We start from the raw sequence: 23,307 nt of genomic DNA on the forward strand, positions 1-23,307 counted from the left end.
ACAGGTGTTACCATGGGTGCACCTTGTGGTGATAGCTTCGCCAATTGTGCTTTAACATATTGGGAACATGAATTTTTATTTAAAAACGATTTGTTCCAACAACATGCTGCCTGGTATACTAGATACCAGGACAATATGTTTTTCATTTGGAAAGGCGATGATACAACAGTTCCAATTTTTATAGAAGAGATTAAATGTTTCACTAACTTTTTGGATTTCACCTTTCAATTAGAAACAGAAGCTATCAACTATCTGGATGTGTACCTATCAAAAGATACAACCCATAACAGATTTAGAACAACTATATATAGGAAACCCACATATTCCAATACTTTCTTGCATTTTTCTAGCAGCCACCCCTTCCATCAAAAGAAGGCGGTTATGAAAGGCCAGTTGGTCAGGGCATCAAGGATGATTCCTTTCGAGGATGATTTCCAAGCAGAATGTAGTTAACTTAGATCCATGTTCAGTAGTAGAGGTTATCCACCCAGACTATTTGATAAAATAAGACAAGAAGTGGTTAACAAGAGAAACATGGGACATTTTAGACCTATCCTGTTTAATGGATACAATGATTTTATTCATGAGTCGGATGGTGATAGAAATTGTTATGCACAAACAAATTCCCATACTAAAGGTATATTAGACATGGGTGGTCCCACACTTATCACAACTTTTTCAAAGGATGCAAAAATTGTTTTAAATATCATCTATAAGAATTGGGCACTGCTGGTAGAAGATACACACATCAACAAAAAGTTTGAAAAATTGCCACACATTATTTATCGACATGGCCAAAATTTAAAGGACATCTTAGAACTTCCAAGTAGAATTACAAAAAAGAACATGGGTATGTACAAATGTGGTCATTGCCATCAGTGTCAGCATATTCATGTGGGCACTAAAATAACCATTAGAGATGTTGAATACAACATATTAGGTAAATTTAATTGTGAGTCAAAGGGCATTGTTTATGCTGCTATATGCCAACAATGCCAATCCTTTTATATAAGAAAGACAGAAAGGACAGTGCGCCAACGCATATACGAGCATACGTATCACATAAGTAAAGGTACCACCACAAATGCTTTGGCTAGGCACACATTGCAACATCCCACTCACAAATTTTTGTTTGCCATTGTGCACCAGGAACTATTTAACAAAAGAGGAGGGCCATGAGCATTAAGGTTAGAAGAAAAGGAATTATTGTGGCAAATTAGAACTTTTGCACACACACACACTGGCCTTAATGAATATGCTTCCATTAAATGCATTTTGAAACTTAAACAGCTAGATAGGTAGAGTGTGTGTGTGTGTGTGTGTGTGTGTGGGGGGGGGGGGGGGGTTAACACAAAAAACATAGCACCAGGTATTTCATTTATTCAATTACACCACATATATTTTATATATATATATTTTTTTCTACTTAATACATTTGTATTTTATATTAATTCAAGTCACTAATTTAGTGTCTAGGCATTTAGTAATAAAATCGTGAATTATATATGGAAATACAAAGTAAATAGTTTTCCATAGGAGGAAAGGAATTGAGTTGTTTAATTATTCAATTGGATTTTATATAATTGTTTTGTTGTTTTATTTATTAATTGTATAAGTCATTGACTGCTTGTGTAACTTTGTCTGAGAAAGTTTGGATACTAGTCCTTACGAAAGCGCTTACGGAATAAAGTTTTGGAAAAGGAGAACATCTGCAAGTCACCCATTTCACTTGTCATTCAACTAGCTCTTATGAGTTGTACTTTTGGAATATTATGCTTCATGTAACGAGGGTGCATTCGGAAATACACCTGCACATCTCGATCTGGCCCTCTGACGCTTTGTGCTGGGGCAACTGCCTCTACTCCCCATCTTTGCTATGTTACTGATGAAGACAGGAACATAGGTAGACAGACTGAAATAGCAAATGAATGAACCTTAATATAAAATGGGCCATTTTTTAAAGGTGTGAGAGATAATCCAGGACCATTGCCACATGTGTCATGTCTCTGGAGAAATGTCACAGGGGGAATCTTTTCCATTTGGCTTGGTGGAGTTTATGTTTTGTTTCCTAGCCACCTTCATAATGCTTAGCATGGGCTCAGGGTACATATGCCTAGCTCAGATGAATGTGAAAACACCCAAGCTGTCAGCCAGTTTCCAGGCTGAGAGTGCAGAAGGGACTGTTTTGTGTGAGAAGGTTCAGAGGCTAAGGCAACTCATTTTAAATTTAACTCTTACTAGGCAGTGTAAGAGAAAGAGCCAGTGTTGCTCTGGCCAAAAGGTAGCCATTACTATGACATCTGGCTTTTCCTCCTTAGTTTTTAGAAGTACACTGGGGATCAATGGTAAAGAATAGAAAGTGTACAGAAACAGACCTGTCCAATACAGAGCAAACACATCTGTTTTTCAGGCTTTTGGATTTGTTATTCTGCAAAACGTTCTCAGTTGACTGCTCTGAGGTAAGACATCCTGGTCAGACATGAAAGACAGCTCTGTTTAAATCCATTTATGAGGGTCTACTTGAGAACTATTCAGTCAGTCTAGCATGATATATTCTTCAATGTCATTTGGGTATAGGGCCTATGCTCTCCCCAACCATTAGTGTACAGTAAAGTTTGACCTACAAAAACTAAGTAAACATTATATGTATTCCTGCTTTTTATATACAAGTGATATTGCTTCATTTAAATAAATTGGTTATGCTTTAATTGTCTGTAGCAACATATTACACCCTCAAACTTGTGCAGTTTAAAAATCGTATTTGTATGATACAAAGATTTTATACCTTTACTTATGAAAAATAAATGACTAGTGGAGTACCGCAGGTTTAATTTCGGGGTCCAGTGCACTTCAATGTGTCTGTTTCAAGCATATTTCACAACATGTTTAGACCAATATTTAAACTTTCAAAGTCCACCTAGAACTAGCTGCAAACAAAGCAGTACATTAATCTGAAAGCTGCTTACAAAGAGATCTCAAATTTTAACCAGGAAACCAATAGCTACCCATCTCTTTACTCCACAAATTGACTATGCTCTCTCAATTATTACCTTGACTTCTGCATACAACACTGCACTTCAAGTTAAACACAAAAAATATGAATAATTCCCGATTTGACAGATAACTGTTAACATCACCACTTAATGCTGCCAAAAGCAAGCTAGCTACCTTTAACTGCCATTGCCACATTTCCACTTGATTTATTACTTTTACAATTCCTTCACACAAGCTACTGCCACTGCTAAAAGACAAATTAGTCACTAAACATTATTCCTGTCCCTCGTGTAAAAGACAAGACAGTACTACTGAGCAGAAACACTTTCAGTCTATCTATAAGTGAAAGCTCCTTTTCAAAAATTGCTCCTACCAGAGACAGCTCCTAAATGCTTTATTCCATGCATGGGTTCTCTCAAATTATCTATAGTATAACTTCAGTTATTCTCACTGGGGGTAATAGATAATTATTGAACATGGGATGGGTAAGACCAATCAAACACCAAATGGGATAGGTTAATTTGAGCACCAAAAGGAAAATTGGCTAGGCTTAAAAAGGCCTACAAGGGCAGCTTGCCTAGTACTTACTTATCTATGAACCTATTTCCCAAAATATATTGGAATTATGTCTGACACATCTACATTCCAGGTTCTTCTTAAAGAAGCTTATAAATGCTCCTGTTTCCATGATCAAAGTTAACAGGTTAACAACTAGACTACTGCTTTCTACACTTAAAATGTATACCACAAATTTACTTAATATTTGAAAATTATTTCATAAATATGTACATAACTCTTTAATACCATATATATTTTTTTACAATCACTGAATTTAAAACATTATTAACTCTTTCTGATTTGATTGCCAGCAACCTTGTAAATACAACCTCCTTCATATGCTACATATTTCACTATTTGTAATATGCTATACGTGTTTGTAATTTTTACTCAGATTACTGCTTTGGTCTATAAATGTACTTCTGCTGGATTTGCAGTCATACATCTATGTATGTCTATGCAAGTAAACGTAACTGCCTAATAACCTAAGTCATAGCTGAAAAGGGTTTTCATCTGATTAACAAATGCAAAATGAAATAAAAATAAAATATCAGAGGAAACTGAAAAGCAGGATCAACAGACAGAAATATATGGAGAGCAGTGGAGGATGGTATGACAGTCTGGTTCAGGACAAAGTATTGTAGTTGGCTCACAATAACCTTAATGTGATGTGCTTGCTAAGGACTGAACTGATGGTAACAGAAGAGCAAACGGATCTGAGTGCAATGAGCACACTTTGACTGAACCACCTGGAACAGACGGAGAGGGCAGTGGCAGCACCAACCAGAATGCTGATGTGTATCATCAGGAAGGTAGTCTGCAGAAGCAAAAAAGATAATCTTCTCACTCTACCTGTCCCCAGGAAGGCCACACCTTAAACACTATGTTCTCCCTTAACACAGTAAGAGGATGGGGACATCAGTATTTTGGAAGAAGTCCAGGAGAAAAAAACACCAGCAAGGTGTGTTGGACTTAAGGAAAGGAAATGACTGGACTATAGGAGATGAAAGTCTTCTCACTTGGGAAGAGTCTGGGAAGACATGACATTTGTAAACAACATTATATTCAAGAATATGCAAATAAATAATTCTAAAAAATAGGCAGTAAGGGGGAAGAGAGGGCACAGGCAGCAGATTGTAAGGCTCAGCTGCCCCATGGATCTGTGAAGCTACCTTTAAGTGGACAGGGTTATGGAACTGTGTGGGCCTACTGGATGCAGTATGAGAAGAGATGGTAGAGAGAGAGAAACTACAGAAGCATTTAAAATGGCATGTATCAGGTAAAAAAAAGGTATGGGGACACATAAGCTGCAAAGAAGATAAAACATTTAAACATTTAAAGGGCTTGTCTATTTTTTTCTGTTACACAAAGATAGCATATTAGTGTGCCTTCCTACAGGCTTGTTTTGGAATTGTCAGTTTGGCCCGTTCTGTTTTATCAAAATATGACTCGACAGGATGTAGTACAATCTCCTTCTACAGTTAATTGTTCATTCAAAATTGCATAATAAGGTCTGCATAAAATCGACCTCTTCAGAGTAATAACAGTGCAATTTTTAGAACAATGTTCTCAAGTAACAGTTTACCTGAACGAATTAAGAGTGCCAAGTTATAACATCAGAAAAGTTTAAAACCATCAAAGAAGAGAATGACAGAAAACATTGTACTTCAGCTTTCAATCCAGCCACTCACTGATAGGTTTGTAGAGTGATCCATACACATTCTTTTAAAAAAGTAATGACAAAAATATGGGCCAACTAAAACATCACAGCATCATAAACTGAAAATCTAGTTCATGTACAGAAGTACGAACAAGTTAATCCAGCACTGATACTTGTTAAAAATCCACAGACAAGTTTCTTCTAGGTTCATAGGTTCATAGGTTCATACTAGGCTATCTGCCCGAGGGCATTTACAAGCCTAGCCCATCGTGGCCACCCCTTTAGTATGGGGAACTATACCCATTATTTTGCTGTGCCTCTGTCGAGCAGTGACACTGAGGTAATCCCTGGGGTATATCTGTGATCTCCCATCCATTGGTCAAGATTTCTCTTGAACAAGGCCAGCGAGGTGCTCTGCCTCACATGTACCGGGATTTTGTTCCACAGCATAGGGAGTCTTTGGGTGATGAATCTATCCCTCCAGCACGCCCCTTAATAGCGTGTCAAGGTTTAAGTCTCCGCCTTGTGGCTCTGATGGATCTAGATTTTTGAGGTGAAGCATATTCATCAAATCTGGGTTTGACATGGCCTTGTATGTTAGGCAAAGGTCACCTCTGAGCAATGATGGCGACTGAATAGAGCTGGAGTTCTTTCAGTCGGGCAGCATAGGACAGATTTTGAGACCCTTTATCCTTTTGGTGAGGAACTTTGTGGCCTCTCCAGCTGCTGCAAGTGTCGGGTCAGATACATTCGAATGGGGCATTGTACTCAATCATTGGTCTGATGAGTGATGAGTAAAGGAGACTATGACCTCCTTGATCTAGATGAGAATCCCTTCATGATAAGGTGGGCAATGTAGAAGGTCTTCCTAACTACTTTAGCTACATGGGTGTCGAATGACAGACTACTATCAACCTGGGTCCCCAGGTCCCTGATAACTTCTTCTGTGCTCAGTGGATTGCCACCTATTTGGTAGCTAGGGGTAACCTTGTTTTTGTATGACTATGCATTTTTTGGCATTTAACTTTAGGCCGTGGCTCTGGCACCAGTTATCCGTTTCTGTGAGACCCTTCTGAAGGATATCTGTATCAGATGTGTAATGGCATATATCAGTATTTTTAACAAATCCATTCCAAAAATAAATAAATAAACCTAAAAAATCATGTGATCAGTTTAGAAGTAAAGTCAATCAACTTGATACAATGACATGCATAGCTAAACAAATGCATATCAACAAAGAATAGGTAGGCCTAAAAGAACCATAGGCTAGTGGCGACCTGCATTCAGGCTTAAAGTCCGATATAGGAAGCAGTCTCCAGCACACTGGTTCCAGCCAATTAATACTGTACACATTTTAAATAGCCCCAAACATGTAATGAATATTTTTTAAATATAGTCTTTCTTATATTCTTTTGTTTGCATTGGAATTATATGCTAAATGTGCTACAGTTGCTTGCCTGAATGGTGTTTGCTTGGTGTCTGTTCATGTATAAAAATGTCATGCATAAAGCTGCAAATAAGACACATGCCATGAAGAAAAGAATAGAAAACATATTTCTGCAGGAGATGTACTTCCCTTTATCCCCACCCTCAATAATTAAATACATTAAAGTATGACTTTAGAGTTAGCATGTTTAGCTATTAGGGGAATGGGGGTGCAGTCCCCATGCAGAGATATATATTATTGTTAGACATTTTTCTATCTTTGAAACTGAAGAAGTATTTTTCTGTTTTGAATTATGTTTAGAGAACTTGAGATTCATTCTACAATGTTTGCAATCAACATTAGGTAAGTAGTTAATCTCATGTCATGAAGCCAATAACAACAGCAGCTAAACACTGCGTTACTGCAGAATTATCTAGGCCATGGCAAGACAGACAGACAGACAGACAGACAGATGGACTGTTTGCAGATGACTGCGAGCTGGGGGGTTATCATAGACTCCACTACAGACACTAGCATTCTTTAAGAAGATCCATCTCTAACTAACAAATGGTGCCAAAACCATGGTCTCAATGCCAAGAAGTAATAATTGTATCCTTTGGGAAGTCAGCCATCCCGACTAATTACCAAGTTGACCCGGTGGTCTGGGATCTGGGTAAGCACATAGACAAAAACCTTACTTTTCACCACCACATGGCTACAATGGTAAAGAAATTATTTTATGTTGTAAAACTTATAAGTAAGGGCATGGCATCTAGAATCAAATAGGTCATTATCCCACTGCACTCTGCCCTTCTCACACCAATCACAGAGTATAATGCTCTCTTTATGTACCTGACCAGGCATATGTGCCAACTAGAGTAATGTCAGAGGTTCCTTTCAAAAAGAATACAAAGCATAAAAAACCCTTAGGCAGAGTGCCTTTCCTGCTACTCGGTCACCTATAGATTAGTGAGGGATGATCTATGCCTGGCTTATAAGGCATCCACAAACCCCACACTTATGAATCTCCTACATACTTGTAATTAAAGAGTAAAAGAAATACAAGGTCTAGGGACCTGAATTGTCTTTATGATTTAAACAGAACATGCTGAAGAGACAGATATGAGTCCCAGAGACTGCCCCACCTGTGACGATGTGATATACTACATAAGGAGAAGTAAGGCAGTGAATGTGTAACATACGCCAGCATAGCTAGCTGGAGTTTTGTAAAGAATCACATGCCATCCATATATCAAACTGATTTGTACAGGTGCTTGTGTTGAAAATGTATTTGTAAAGCTGCTTGTGTTAAAAATGTACCAACAGTGGGTCCTGCTGGTCATAAAATAATTACACCTATATGACAAACTGTACTGTAACTGTTGAAATGAATATATTGTAACAGATGACACTGGAAGAGAAGAGGGTAATCTCAGTCCAGCTAACTTTAAAAAAATAGTCTGAAATTAAATTACCTGGTTTAGGCCACAAAGATTGTGTCTTACTGTTCTGATTGCAGCCAGAGACAGAATGCCTGTGAAAACTAGAACTAGGAATCATACTGTATTGTCTCTAGGTGTGAGCTGAAATAGTTTTATAGTTACCAGATGCTATAATACATCTTAGCAAAGCTCTACCTGTGCGCATGGTAGCACATATGTGCTAAATTCTGATTCAGTTTCTAGCAAAGGGGGCAGTGTGGGAACCAGAGTTCAATGACTAGATATATGTGCTGTCATTCTGTAATCCAGCACTGAAATGATGTTTTACTACTAGATGAGACCGAAGTCTCAGGGCAGTCTGTTTTTCAAATCTGACAAAGAAGGAAGACCACTCACCCACTTCATCTTGTCTTGCTTTAGTAAGTAACCAAGGAAAAGTAATTATTTAGATAAGTCAGGAAAATATAGTGAGATTTGTTAAGTACTGTTTTTCTGTATCTGTGGGAATCTATCCATCTGTGTTATTTTTAATATTTCCTGTGACTGAAACTCTGGTGTTTAGTATAAATTGATAGTATTTTCATGTTCTTTTATTATTTACTTTTAAATATATTTAAACTTTTCATTTTAGCTGGTCTTTTAGAGAATATTTTAACCTTTGAGAGTACTTATATTTATTTGGTGACACTGTGGCCCTGCTGCATTGGTCAATTACTACCATTTGTATTAGTATTAATTTTACTCAGTATAATTGGGTACCCTTGTAACAGCCTTAGGGTGGCTGGCATTGGAGTGTTCTGGTTGTGTTGGAATGGATCTATATCAGATTAGTGAAGTATGCAAACTTCGAATCATTAAAGATCGAACTTTAGTGATCGAAGTATGCATACTTCAAATTGCTAAAAAAAAGTTTAGAAACAAGAAAAGAAAAACAAAAGGGTGTAAGCAGGAGGCAAGCCCCCCTGCATCCCCCACATGGGGGGGCTGCACCTCCCACACACCCCGCTACTTAAATATACCAATTCCGAGATCGCACCTCAGTGCACTCCAGTGTGGAAATAGAACATTTCCATTTCCTACACTGTAGTGCAATCTCAGAGTTGGTATATTTAAGTAGTGGGGGGTTCCGGGGGTTTGTCCCCCTGCTCGCACCCTTTATTTTTATTTTTTTGCTTAAAAATAGTTTTATCAGGTATTCGAACTTTTAATAGCTCGATCACTAGTGTTTGATGTTTAGTGATTCAAACTATTAAAAGTTCAGTTATCTGATATAGACCCCTTAGGACTACCTTATAGTTTGGGCATAGCTAGTAAATCTGTGCCAGCCTTTCCCAGGTGTGTGTGTGTGTGTGTGTGTGTGTGTGTGTGTGTGTGTGTGTGTGTGTGTGTGTGTGTGTGTGTGTCTATGTATGTATGTATGTGAGAAAAATCTCAAAGAGAGAGGGTGGTGGAGGATTTGGCTTGCAACACTCGGCTGAGGACTCAACTCTACAGCTGTGTTAGTGGGCAGTCTTATTAAGGGCCTAGAGAGAGAGAGGGGGAAATCCAGCCCCTGGACTAAGTGTGTTCCCTTTGTGCTCTTAAGTGAAATTGTGCTTTGTGCAGACAGCAGCATATAGAAATACTGTCTGTCTCTATCTTTGCTCCAAGTTGTAGAGCACAGTGTGTGATGTGTCTTTAAGAAGTATAGTAAGTGATGAACGTGCATGTATAAATAGTGGGCACATGTTGTATCTAGTGCTATTTTGAAAGTGCTGCCAGAGAGTAAGCATGTGAGAATGAATATAGTTTATATACAAGTTATCCAAGTCAAAGTAAAAAGCTATAACCATAATGTGTTTGTATATAATAAAGCTGCTTGAACAGAACCCACAAAGACTCATTTATTGCATCCAAGATAAGATGACAAGACGAGCAACATGGTGTCAGAACCCGGATTCCAGAGATTCATATTCGGAGCCACGAGGTGCAGAGAACAGTGAAAGTAAATTAAGACAAACGCATATGAGAAAGAGCCAGAAAAGAATCAAAGGTTATGAAAACTTGCACAAACAGTTTACTTTATAAAAATAAATAAAATGGAGCATTACAAAGGCACAAACCACATTATTAAACAAGTGAGAGGCACAAAAGGTTTATTAATAAGTGAAATGTTTGAGATTGAGATATTAAAGCAAAATGAGTATGTTTAAAGCAAAACAAGTATGCTTAAAGCAAAACCAGTATATGTAAAGTGAAATGAATGTGTTTGAAGCAAAATGGGCAAGTTTAGAGTAAAACAAGCACAGGAAAAGTACAATGGGCATGAAAAGAGATTAAACGAGCAAAACAAATATAACAAGGGTAAAAAAGGGTACATTAAGCATAAGTAAAGCAAGGCGACTGCATGTTTTTTGGCAAACTGCTGTGTTTTGGGATAACTATGGCTTTCTGTTGTATCAAGGGCATAACTAGAGTTATTCGAAGTATCTCAAAGTGTGTAAAAGTGCTTACAGTATGTGCTTATTGGTGTGCATGTATCTGTGTGCAAAATAAAGTACTGTCAAAAAGTTTCTTGTACTGGGTGTGTCTATTCAGAGTACTGCCATTACAGAGTGTTTCTTGCACTGTAAAGAATTATCTAGCAAAGTACTGCCAGTTTGGGAAGTTTCAGTGTGCCATGTACTGTTTATTCACAACATGCAGTTACTTCAAAATGTTTCTTGCTCCAAGCTTCTTTTGCTCAGTTCAATCACACAGTTCAGTTATTTGAAATGTTTCTTAAAATGATAAATTACTTTTGCTGTATGACAATTTCGACAGTGTCAAAGTGCCAGAGAAACTTATTTTGCAAAATTCAGTTATTTTGCAAAACTCAGTTATTCAGAGGCTTGTGCCACTGGGCAAAATTACAAATACTAGCATACATTTCTGGCAAGTGTGTGTATTCGTCCATATTTGCAAAATCCTTCACTGGTATTTGTAGAAACTTATTTTGCAAAATTCAGTTATTTTGTAAAACTCAGTTATTCAGAGGCTTGTGCCACTGGGCAAAATTACAAATACTAGCATACATTTCTGACATATGTGTATGTGTGTGTATTCGTCCATATTTGCAAAATCCTTCACTGATATTTGTTTATATGGCAGATGGAATTTGAAAGCCATATCCACTTGTATATGATCAGAATATTGCAGAGAATTGGAGAATATTTGAGCAAGAGTATGATATTTTTATACAAGCATCTTATTCCGACAAAGATGCATGCACCAGGGCATTCATTTTGTTAAACCTAGCTGGGTCAGAGGCCATTGAAAGAGAGCATCCATTTGTGTATGCACCAGCAGTATATGAGGGAGAAGGTGAAAACTGTCATATTATTGTACAGGCTGAATCAAGGGAAGACCCAGAGTGTCTGAAGTGCAAATTCAGAGAAATGTGCAACCCCCAGACAAATATTACATTAGAGAGGTATTTGTTTTACACAACAGATCAAAAACCAGGGGAAATTTTTTCAGCTTATATTACTGACCTGAGAAACAAAGCTAAAACATGTTGGTCTGGTGACTTAAAAGATGAGTTAATAAAGGACAGGCTTGTGTGCAGTATTAATAGTGTGTCTGTAAGAAAGATTTTGCTTTGTGACAGTGATTTAACATTGAGTAAAGCCACTGAGATTTGTGAAATCCATGAAATTACAGAAACTCACACAAATCTGCTTGCAAGTGATGAGAGCATTATTTCAGTGGGCTCCAGAGCAAACAAAAATAGCATGCAACACATGGCAAACTGAAGCAGACCTAAGCACATGGCAGCCACAGCCCCTGCTAGTTCATCGGGGAAACCAAGTAGTTTTCCAGCAAGTTTTAAGAAAGGAACATGCTAAGTGCAGTACAAGCATGAGTCAGCAAAACCCAAATCCAGCTTTATTGTTAACTGTTGCAATTGTGGTGCAAATCATGAGACTAAAAGAGAAGGATGCTTAGCATTTGGCCAGCAATGCCACAAGTGTAAAAAATGGAACCATTTGAAAAGTTTTGCAAATCAAGTAAGCTTTATACAGTTACAAGGAAAGGTCACTCAAAAAAGCAAACTAATCAAGTGGAGTTGCAGCAGTCCACTTTCTATGTAGATGGTGTATCAGTAATTGGTGAAAGGGTCGATGCACTGATATTTATTGGCAAGGAATGAAGTGTTTTGTGCTGTCCAGATCAATGGTAAATCCACCAAGCTCACAGTAGACACTGGTTCAAAGTTTAATGTTATATCAGCAGACACATTTGATAAGGTGAAAACTAATGGGCAACTCAATATAGCTAGTAGTGCAAAACTTGTTGCTTACGGACGTGAAGAAATTCAAACTAATGGCTCAGTAGTACTTTCATGTTATTGGCTAAGAACTGTTCCAACTTGTTATTCTATGTAGTTTGAAGACTTGTGCAGTCATTATTGGGTCTCAGAGGCAGTCTTAGAATGAATCTATTTTTTTTTTTTACTAAAGAAGTTCATCATATAACTGTATATCCTAGTTCCAATGTTTCTGAAGCCATTTTCTCAGAATATGTTGATGTTTTAGTGACAAGTTGCGCAAACTTCCAGTTATGTATTGTATGAAGTTAGCCCCAGAGGTCAGTCCAGCAGTCAGACCAACAAGAAAAATTGCAATAGCTATGCAGGATAAAGTCAAATCTCAGTTGGATAAAATGGTGCAGCAAGGTATAATTTGTCCAGTTACAGAACCAACTGAATGGGTGTTGTCCATGGTAGCAGTCCACAAGAAAGACTCCAGCAAAATCAGAATATTAAATTGACTCAAGAGATTTGAACAAAGCATTAGAGACACCACATCATCCAATGTGTACAGTCAAAGCCCTAATACCGAATGCCACTGTTTTTTCCTGTCTTGGATGCAAAAAGTTAATTTTGGCAAGTGATTCTTGATTGCAAATCATCATTACTGACCACTTTTGGTAACCCATTTAGCAGATATAGATTCCTGAGGATGCCATTTGGAATAAATTATGCAAGTGAAGTCTTCCAGCGTGCAATGGAGCAAATTTTTTCAGATTATCAGTGCCATAATAGTAGATGATTTATTGGTTGGAGGCAATGGCACAGCATGACAGAAACCATAAGAGAGTTCTAGGCAGAGTACGAGAAGTGAATTTAAATCTCAATCCTCTAAAGTGCAAATTCAGACTACCAGAAGTTACGTATGTAGGTCATTATTTATCAGCACTGGCTTAAGACTAGACCCGTCTAAGCAAGTAGCTATTCTTGAGATGTCAGCACCGGACAATATTCAAGCTCTACAACATTTCCTTGACATAGTCAACTATTTAGGCAAGTTCATACCAGACTTCAGTGAGCTGACAGCACCTTTAAGAGAGCTAACATTCAAAAATTGCTACATGGTCTTGGCTGGAACAGTACCAGAAGGCATTTGAAAACCTTAAGCAGAAAATTGCCACCCCCACCTACATTAAGATACTATGAGGTCAATAAGCCAGTTAGTCTTTGCTTACATGCTTTAAAATGTGGTCTTGGTTCAGTTATCATTCAAGAAGGCAGACCAGTAGCCTATGCATCTAGAACACTTACCCAAACTGAGATGCAGTATGCTCAAATTGAGAAAGAACTTTTGGAAATAGTATTTGCATGTACAAAGTTTCAGGATTATATCTATGGTCAAGCTATTCAAATTGAAACTGACCATCAACCTCTAGTTACTATTCTAAAGAAGCCAATGTATTCACTCCAGTGAGATTACAAAGAATGATGTTGAAATTGCAAAAGTACAACTTCAAAATGGTCTATACAAAAGGCAAACTTCTTTATCTGGCTGATACCTTATCCAGATTGCCCAGAAATACAAAGGAACAGCTTGATACAGAGAATTTTGACTTTGACGTAATGGCAGTGCATCATGTTTTTACCCCAAGACTTGAGCTGAGAGATAATACAAAGACTGATCCAATTTTGGAAAAAGCTCAACCCCTACATTAATGTTGGATGGCCCTCAAGGCAATCTAGTGTACCACCTAAACTGCAAACCTATTTTTCTTACAGAGATGAGATGTTGATGGAAGATGGCATTATTTTCAAAGGTCCTAAAATTGTTGTTCTTTCTTCTTTAGAACATGAATATATCCAGATTTTGCATCGTGGTCACCCAGGTTCTGACTCTTCCAAAAGAAGGGAAGGACAACTAGTATTTTGGCATTCACTAGTGAAAGATATTGAAAAAGTTCTTTCTTCTTGTTCCATATGCAATAGTACTAAACTGTATTTTCAAAGAGAATCACTTCATCTAAGTCAAGTTCCTGAAGTACCTTGGCCAACAATTGCCGCTTACATATTCGAGCGGAACAATCAGCATTACTTAGTGTTGGTAGACTCTTATTCGAACTGGTATGAGATTGACTTACTACCTAATCTAACATTCACTACTGTTATTACCAAGCTGAAATGTCATTTCTCAGTCCATCGTAGTTTCTTACTAGTCAGTTAATTCAGAAATTTGCAAAAAAAAATGGGGCTTTGTACATGTAACTAGTAGTCCAGAATATCTACAGTCAAACGAACTAGCTGAACGTGCAGTGCAGAGTGAAAAGCAATTACTTGAAAAGTCAAAGCGTGACAACACTGATATCTTTTTGAATCTACTTAATCTCAGAAACATACCCCATAATGATATACTTGGTTCGCCTGCTCAGAGACTTCTATCCAGGCAAACCAGAACAACATTGCCTGTTAATTCCAGTTTATTGAGGCCTAAAGTTAAAAACAACAGAATCATCAGAGCCCAACTGTTCAAGAAGCATTCTACCCAGAAGTCCAATTATGACAAACTGAGGAGATTTCTACGTCTGTTGAAAGAAGGAGAGACAGTGAGGACACAAACCGTTAAAGCTTTCGACCGGATTGGTCAGGTAACAGGTATATGTACAGAGGTGAGACCCTACTTTGTAGAATCTGAGGGTGTGGAGTACAGAAAGAATCGCAGGCATCTCCTCCCTGTACCATAATTATTATTGCAACATGTAGACTCTAGATCTCAGAGTAGCTCAGACATTGTTCCAATTCCAGAACATGTCATTCCATCTGATTCCAGTCCAGAGAATGTTCCTGATATTCCAAAGATTAAACATTCAAAATAGACAGCTCCAGTTGCCAAGCCTGATTCCCAGTTTTACATCACACGATTTGGTCGCACATCCAGACCGGGTGTGAGATACATGGTGACTTGGACATAACTGTATATATGTATATAGTTTTGTATAATGCATGAAGAAAAAACAAACGCTATTTGTATTATTTGCATGTTAATGGATATCCTGTGTATTGCATATTCTAAAAAGAAGGAGGATGTAGAGCACAGTGTGTGATGTGTCTTTAAGAAGCATAGCAAGTGATGAACGTGCATGTATAAATAACAGGCATATGTTGTACCTAGTGCCATTTTGAAAGTGCAGCCAGACATAAGCATGTGAGAATGAATGTAGATAGTTTGTATATAATTTACCTAAGTCGAAGTAAATAGCTATAACTGTAATGTGTTTTTTACAGAATAAAGCTGCTTGAAAAGAACCCACAAAGACTCATCTATTACATCCAAGACAAGACAACAAGATGAGCGACACAAGTGAACGCCCCTCACCGGTGTCAGAGTCCAGGATTAAGACTCCTTGATTACTGACCCAGAGGAAGGACATCACATATTGGTGAGCAGTGGTGTTGATATTAATTGAACTTCTATAACCTGTAAGCAGTTGTCACTGAAGGTGTTTGTATTCTCAGCAGCCACAAGGTAAACATACAGAATTTCATTTTCAAAACAGTTGTATTTATTTTTTTTTAGTTTAGTTTAGTCAAAGAAAACAGCCAAAGATGTCTGCAGAGGACTACTGCAAGCTGACAAAGAACTAGTTGGCCAAGGTGTGTGAAGCCAAAGGACTGGCGCATGCCAACCTGACTAAAGAAGAAATTGTTTCAGCCTTAATCACAGCTCAGACCAGCAACCAAAAGACAACCAGTCTGGTGATGGGGATTTGCAGCCCTCAGAAACAGGACAGTTCACCTTTTCCTCAGAGGACTTAAAAATCTGTCTGGAGTTAGAGAGACTTGAACTGGAGGCCTAACATTTGGAATTAGAATCAGCAGAGAGACAGTGGTGTTTGGATGCAGAAGAAAATGAGAAACAGATGTAATTAGAATCAGGAGAGAAACTGTGGCATTTGGAGGCCAAAGAAAATGTGAAACAGCTCCAACATGAGAGGGGGATGCTGACTCTTCATCGGGGTCATGGAGGTAATGGGGACTGGAATAACCAAACCCCATAAGCAATAAAGGTCAGTAAATTTCTTCCACAGTTTACAGAGGGTGATAATTTTGATAGTTTTATTCATATTTTTGAAAGAGTATGTTAACAGTATAATATTGACCGAGGGCTCTGGGTGGATCTACTTCAAAAGCTCGAAATTTCAAAACTTTGAACTGCAAATGGTTGAGACCATAAGATCAAAGTTTTGAAACATCAAAATTATAATAAAAAAAAAAAATAAGAACAAAAATTTATTTTTTTTTACGTTTTCCCTCCACCCCCTGCTAAATAAATATACCAAATACGAGCTAGCACTACAGTGAGGAAAACAGTACATTTCCCATTTCACACTGTACAGTGATCTCCATTCAAAACATTAAAAGTTTCAACGTAAGCATGTGTATTTATATATATATATATATATATATATATATATATATATATATATATATATAAAATGTAGATGTACACACACACACACACACACACACACACATATATATATATATATATATATATTTTCATGCGTGTGTGCATTCTCATCCTTATACTGCAGTATTACTAGCCACACATACCCCTACTGACCTGCAGTAGCAATTATATATATTTCATTAACTGACAAGGTGTTTCTTACTCTTAAGTCTCCAGTGCACTACTAACTTTACAAAGCAAAATTAATTATTGGTTCTCCCATCCTTTTCTATCTAAATGTAGCTCTACACTATATTGAGTGCATCTCCCTTTAACTTTGCCCTCCAGCTTTACCTAATCTTCATACAACTCTTCAAAGTCTTAACACCTTATCCAGATCATCCTTCACTGTCCAGACACTCCCCACACAAATTAGGACCCCTACAGTCATGCACCTCCCCCTCAGATTATAGCATCCTGCATCAACTTCTGAAAGAAGACCGTACAGCTATATAGTCATTGTCACTGCTTCATCTTCACCCTCACCTCCTCCTCAGTTCCCACCCAAACTAGCCTCTGCATAGTCATCCTTCCAATGGAAGTTATTTCTTTCTGTACCACCATCCCTTCCACAAATGCATTCAAACTGACCCATTACCTTTCGGTCCTTAAAGATGGTACGTCCCATTCAAGTTGAGGACATATTACAGTCTTTTATTTTTAGTTATTTGCTATAAATTACTTGTTCTCTCAGGTTTTTCCTATATCCATTTTTACTAACCAGTCTGCAATGGTTAATATATTGACAAGCTTATTAGGCAGTTTTACCCTTCACCCATTCAGTCCTGCCATCAAAGCATGTTTGCCTGGGAATACTGTTTCAATCTTTCAGCCTTTACAGTCAAATGTAAACAAATGATTCTGCATCTTTCACATTTTATGGAAAGCTAGTTTTCACCCTTTATATTTTGGTAACTGTTTTTAGCTCTGTTATACTTCACTTAAAACAAAATTAGAATTAAATGCCTTACTTCATTTCTATGTGAAACGTTTCAGAAAGAATTGCTCTTTAAATGTGGATGGATTGCTTGATTGATTGATCTTTACTGATTAACTGATAGATGGCATTACACAGATTTGTTTATTACGTGTTACATTTTGAGTGAAAATCTCTCAAAGCATTTTCAGAACTGGTTATAGATGAAAAATAGGGACAGAGATTTATGGTTCTGAAAAAAAAATTCTGTTTTCATGAGATAAAATCTAGAAATCATACCTGTGATTTTTAAATGTAATTTCCAGTCATTCCTGTGATTTAATTATAGTTTTCTAGTGCATCTATACACGTGCAAATTTAAAACAATGTCTGTTTCAATAAAGCAAGCTGACAGCATTATGAGTAATATGATAAAAATACAGGTTCTGCTGAATTAGAGCACTGGTGTAAAATGCCAAATCCTGTGAAAATCAGTTTTTGCAATTCTCAGACATTATACCATTGACATTTAATAGTATTTTCAGTAGAAAATGGAAAATCTGTGTCGCTGATGTTGCAACATATAATTATTGCTGTTAAAATATGGAATAAATAAAAAAAATACTAAATCTCTTGATGCCTGTTCTTGAGATGCCTTGGAAAACGGTTTTCATGCTGCATCATTGATTAAATGAGCTTCAGTAATTTCTAAGCCCCAGGCTAACCACTCAGTGTGTTTTTTCAAGCACTGGATAGGAACAATTATTTCTTTGACAAAAGTCCTGCCTGCATATCTGACATTTATCTGAAAATGCATCCGATTATGATAGAACAGCACATGAAATCTTGAGAGTTAGTGCTAATTCTTCTGACACACATCTCCATTGAAAATCCTGGAAATTCAGTATGTCGTACTGTTAAATGAAAAGGCATAATGCCCTTCCAATTCATGCTCTGTATTAATAAAACTTTATCATGACAAAATCTGCAATTAATTATGATAGTCTCCATAACATGTTAAGTTACTTCATCTAATCTCCTATCTTAACCAAAAGATGGTATTTTAAAGTAAACATTTTTCGCTTGTTGCTGTAAATGAAACCATACAGCTTTTGTCTTATTTCAAAATGTTTAACTTACTGACTATATACTAAAACATCATGAATAAATACGGTTTACAATGCCTGTCTAACACTTTTAAGAGGCAGAGATCTCTGCGCAACTGAAAGAAAAAGATGTTGCCAATTTATCATTATGGTGTGTGTGTGTGTGTGTGTGTGTGTGTGTGTGTGTGTGTGTGTGTGTGTGTGTATAGAGCTACTCCATTTATGAAACTGCAATCAATGGAAGGAAACAATTCAATGAATGTGGATAGAAATGATAAGGCCAGATTGGTTTTGAGATATAGCAATATGACACCTGAGTTGATGAGTATTGTCAGGGATACTTGGAAATGTTCCTTAAATTATAGGTAAGGAACCCGTTATAGTGTATGGTAGGGGTGAGAAATTGAAGGGCTTTTTTTGAAAGGAAGGGGAAGAAGTTTTTAAAGTCTGCTATGAAGAAATGTGGTATGTGCAGATGGTGCAGGTTTATAAATGAGGGTAGTTATGTTTGTGTGGGTGGGTATAAATATACTCTACCCTGTCCTGGACAATGTAACTGTAACACCAAAAATTTGGTTTATGTTGCTACATGCACCTGTTGTGAGGCATATTATGTTGGGAAGACCATAAGGAGACTTTGTGACAGGATGGCCGAGCATATAAGATCTATCAATAAGGGTGACATACATAATGCACTGTATTTGCATAGCACTAAGTGTAAAAACTTCAAAAAGTTTGTTTTTTTATAGATTATGAACAGGGGGGGTGACATAGGCAGCAAGGTAGTGGCATTGGAGACAGAATGGCAAATTAGATTAGATGCATGTAAATACCCTGGACTGAACGATAGTATTTCACTTAAACCATTGCTTAAATTGCGTTCTCAGCAAATTTAGGAATATGACATTCTGAATGGTGTTATATGTATTATGTGACACACGTATATTATTATTTTTTATACAATTTTTGAATGTTTTTATTGAGAAGTGTAATGTAATTTAATAATATGAATGTTAGATTAATTTTAGTTATTTTTGATAGTTTATTTTGATGGTGTATATATTCAATGGTCAACAAGTTTTTGTTTTTTGTACAAGGGATTTGATTATTTAATTGAGGGGTGGCTGGTGGTTTATCCAATGGGAGTGTATCCTATGTGTTTTAAGTGGAGTTTGAATTTTTAACGACGACTCTGAAGATGCCAGATAACTGGTGAAAGCGCTTAGTCGTACTTGGAATAAATGGTTTTTGCTCTTTCCTTGCTGGTGAAGTGTTCTTTGAGGTCGTTTTTTGTGTTTTAAGTCTACTTGCCCTTGTGGGTGGAATTGGATTTTTTTGGCTTACAGAACATCTTAAATTACTCATCTGATTAAAAGGACAATGGTAAAAATACATTCTTTTTTTTTAAAAATAATTTCTAAATTGCACACAAGTTTGAACTTCATCTTAAAATGCAAATTTTGCATTGCTTAATTACTTCATAGCATTCTTCAGCCTGGGTTTATGAATGAGCATGCATACGGTATCATATAAGGCCTCCAGTGACATTAATCAGCTAGCCATGAAGAAGATAGAAGATTCTGCCACACCATAAACTTAGGTAACGACCTGTCAAGAGACTCATTCACTGCAAGTGCGGGATCTGTGCAGGTGTGTGAAGGCATCGGATAGGTGCAGGTGTATGACAGGTATTAGCATGATGTGAGATGGGTGGAGAGCTGTGACTGATGCAGATGTAGGACAAGTCTAGATATCTGACTGGTTGAAGGTATATTGCATAGAGATGTGTGATGCATTATGGGACATGTGCAGATCCACGAGTGATACGTACAATGAGTTGAGATGCATGATGGGTCCCATTGTGTGTTAAGTTTAATAAGTACAGAATGAGTACAGGAGGGTTAATGGTGCACGTGAGGAACTGGTGCATGTGTGGGATGGCAAAGGGCATGGAGTGGGCTCATTTCTAAAATACCTATAGATGTTTGATTAATACAAGTGTGTGAAACATGCAATGGGTAACCATGTGGGATTGGTACAGGTGTATTAGTGGTATATATGTGGAAACAGTATATCCGTGTGATGGTTGTGGGATGGGCTCAGATGTGTTAAGGGTACAGGTGTATGATGGGGCAGTTATGTGTTAGCTATGGGTACACTAAGGCATCAGCCATGAGACAGATGAAGTTTTGAGATGGGTACAAGTGTGCAAGTCTATGGCAGGTGCAGTTGTGATACATGTAAAAGTATGTTAAGGATACAGGGTGCAGATGCCAAGGGGCATACTTGTGGCTTAGGTGCAAAGGTGAGATGGATGTGGGTATGTGATGACTGAAGGTAAGGGATCAGTATAAGTTTGAGTAATGAACCATGCTGGTGTTCTGACTTGTTTGATTCAACAGCTCTTAGATGACTCTGAATAGTTTGAGAACTTTTAAACTGTCAAACTGTTTTTTTACTTTGAAATGCAGCAATGAGTTATTAGGTTACAACATGACACCTTGTTTCTCCTTAAAAAGAAAAAAAAAAACAATATGAGAGTTTACAAGATATCACTAAGACAGCATTTATAGACAGTGTGGGAGGAGGAGGCGGCAAACTCACTTACTACAGCCATGCTGCTTACAAAAGAGTTGAGCGACTTCCAGCTTCAGCATCTCCTTGGCAGACTTGTCTCCTGCAGAATGTGTGCTCTTCTAGCTGCATACCAGATATGCCTTTCTGAGAGACAGGTCCACATGTAATAAGGGTGCAGATATTGACTATGTGCAGTTATAGAATGGGTACAGGTATGTTAAGGGTGCAGGATACGTACAGTCTTCAGAAGAGTACAGGTGTATGATGGGTAGAGATGCTGCTCTGGAAGACAGGTCCAGGAGTATTAAGGGTGCAGATGTCAACTACTTGCAGTTGTAGGATGGACACACATGTGTAAAGGGTGTAGATGTGGGACAGATACAGTGGCGAATGACTACAGGTGTCTTGGGATGCCAGTGTATGAGTTTTAGCTGCTTCTTTCTATATGGGTCTGTGTTTCAGAATGCCACAAGATTTATACATTTAAGTCTACATCTTCCAGTTTTTCATTTTTCTTCAACAGACATAGTTCCTATGTGCAAGGCATAAGGTAATGTATGATCACCTAATCCTCAGAACTGAAGTGACCCAAAATAACCAAAGCAATCCCCAAGGAAAGCAATAACATGTACATCCAGGAAGGGAGGGAGGAAAAAAGGATGCAAGAAAGACAACTCAGCTGAAGGAAAACAGAAAATAACATGGGGTAGGACATAGGGACAGAATGTGTAATAGTGAGAAGTAGGACATCTACTGTTATGAGATCTTACACAAATGTACTATGTCCTTCCTGATCACTGTTGCAGTATTCTTCACTCTTGTGTGAGTACAAAAGCTACTGGAAAGTATGGGAGCAGGAAGCCACAGAAGAGCCCTCAAAAATCCATAAAAGATGGCCCAGGAAAAACACACCCTGGCCCTAAAAATGACATCCAACTTGTAATGTTGGTGAAAGTGAGAATAGAAGACCCAATAGCAGTTTTCAAAATGGATCTAGTATCCAGACCTTTGAAAAAAGCACCAGAAGAGGCCACTGCCAGTGTAGACTGAGCACAAACAGAAGAAAGCTGTTTACCATGAAAAGAATAGCAAAACGAAATGACTTTAGAAATCCAGGAGGAGATGGTTTGCTTAGATACTGCCAAACCCAATTTCTTGGCATGAAAGGAAAAAAAACATTGCTCAGATTTCCAAATATGTTTTGTCTTGGGTAATATCTGACCTGTCTATGGAAATCCTAGGCGTGAAAAATCTTTTCACTAGGATTACATTAAGAAGGGAGAAAGGTAAATGGATGGACTCTAGGACAAATCATTAACTACCTTGGGCATAAAAAAGGGATTGGTGCAAACAGCCACTCTGCCCTTGTATAAAACCAAAGAAAGTGGTACTGCCATGGGTGCTTGAAGTTCAGAGACCCTCTTCACAGAAGTAAGAGACACCAACAATACAGTCTTCCAAGTACAATGTTGTAGGGTAGAGGAAACTGCTGGTTCAAAAGGGGATGGAGTCAATTTCTCAGGATCAAAATTAAGGTCCCAAGAAACAGGAGTAGGCCTTCTTGGAGGCAATATGAAGTACGCCTTTCAGAAATGTCTTTACTTCAAAAATACACAGAGGTGGATTCCAAGGAAGAAAAGTGAAACTGGTTGACAGATGGACTTTAACAGATGAACAACTCACATAAATAAGAAAGTACTGTAAAAATAACCAGAGGAAAAGGGTCCGGGTCAAGCTTGAGACACCAAATAGAAGATCTCTCCCATTTAGTCCAGTAGAATTTTTAGTAGTGTTTTTTCCTGGCCTCCTGCAAAACCTGAAGCATATCCTCAGAAAATTAGTGTCTGAAAGGAA

General features: G+C 37.7%; 1 protein-coding gene across 3 annotated transcripts in view; it reads right to left on the reverse strand.

Annotated features, from left to right (window-relative positions):
• LOC122809736 (capping protein, Arp2/3 and myosin-I linker protein 2-like) overlaps positions 1 to 23,307 on the reverse strand; it is a 1,549,910-nt gene that overhangs the window by 1,322,553 nt on the left and 204,050 nt on the right. The gene's annotated exons all lie outside the window — the stretch shown is intronic.

This window comes from Protopterus annectens, chromosome 8.part0 (assembly GCF_019279795.1).
Source record: "Protopterus annectens isolate FY-2018-M chromosome 8.part0, PAN1.0, whole genome shotgun sequence".
NCBI classification, from domain to species: Eukaryota; Metazoa; Chordata; order Ceratodontiformes; family Protopteridae; genus Protopterus; species Protopterus annectens.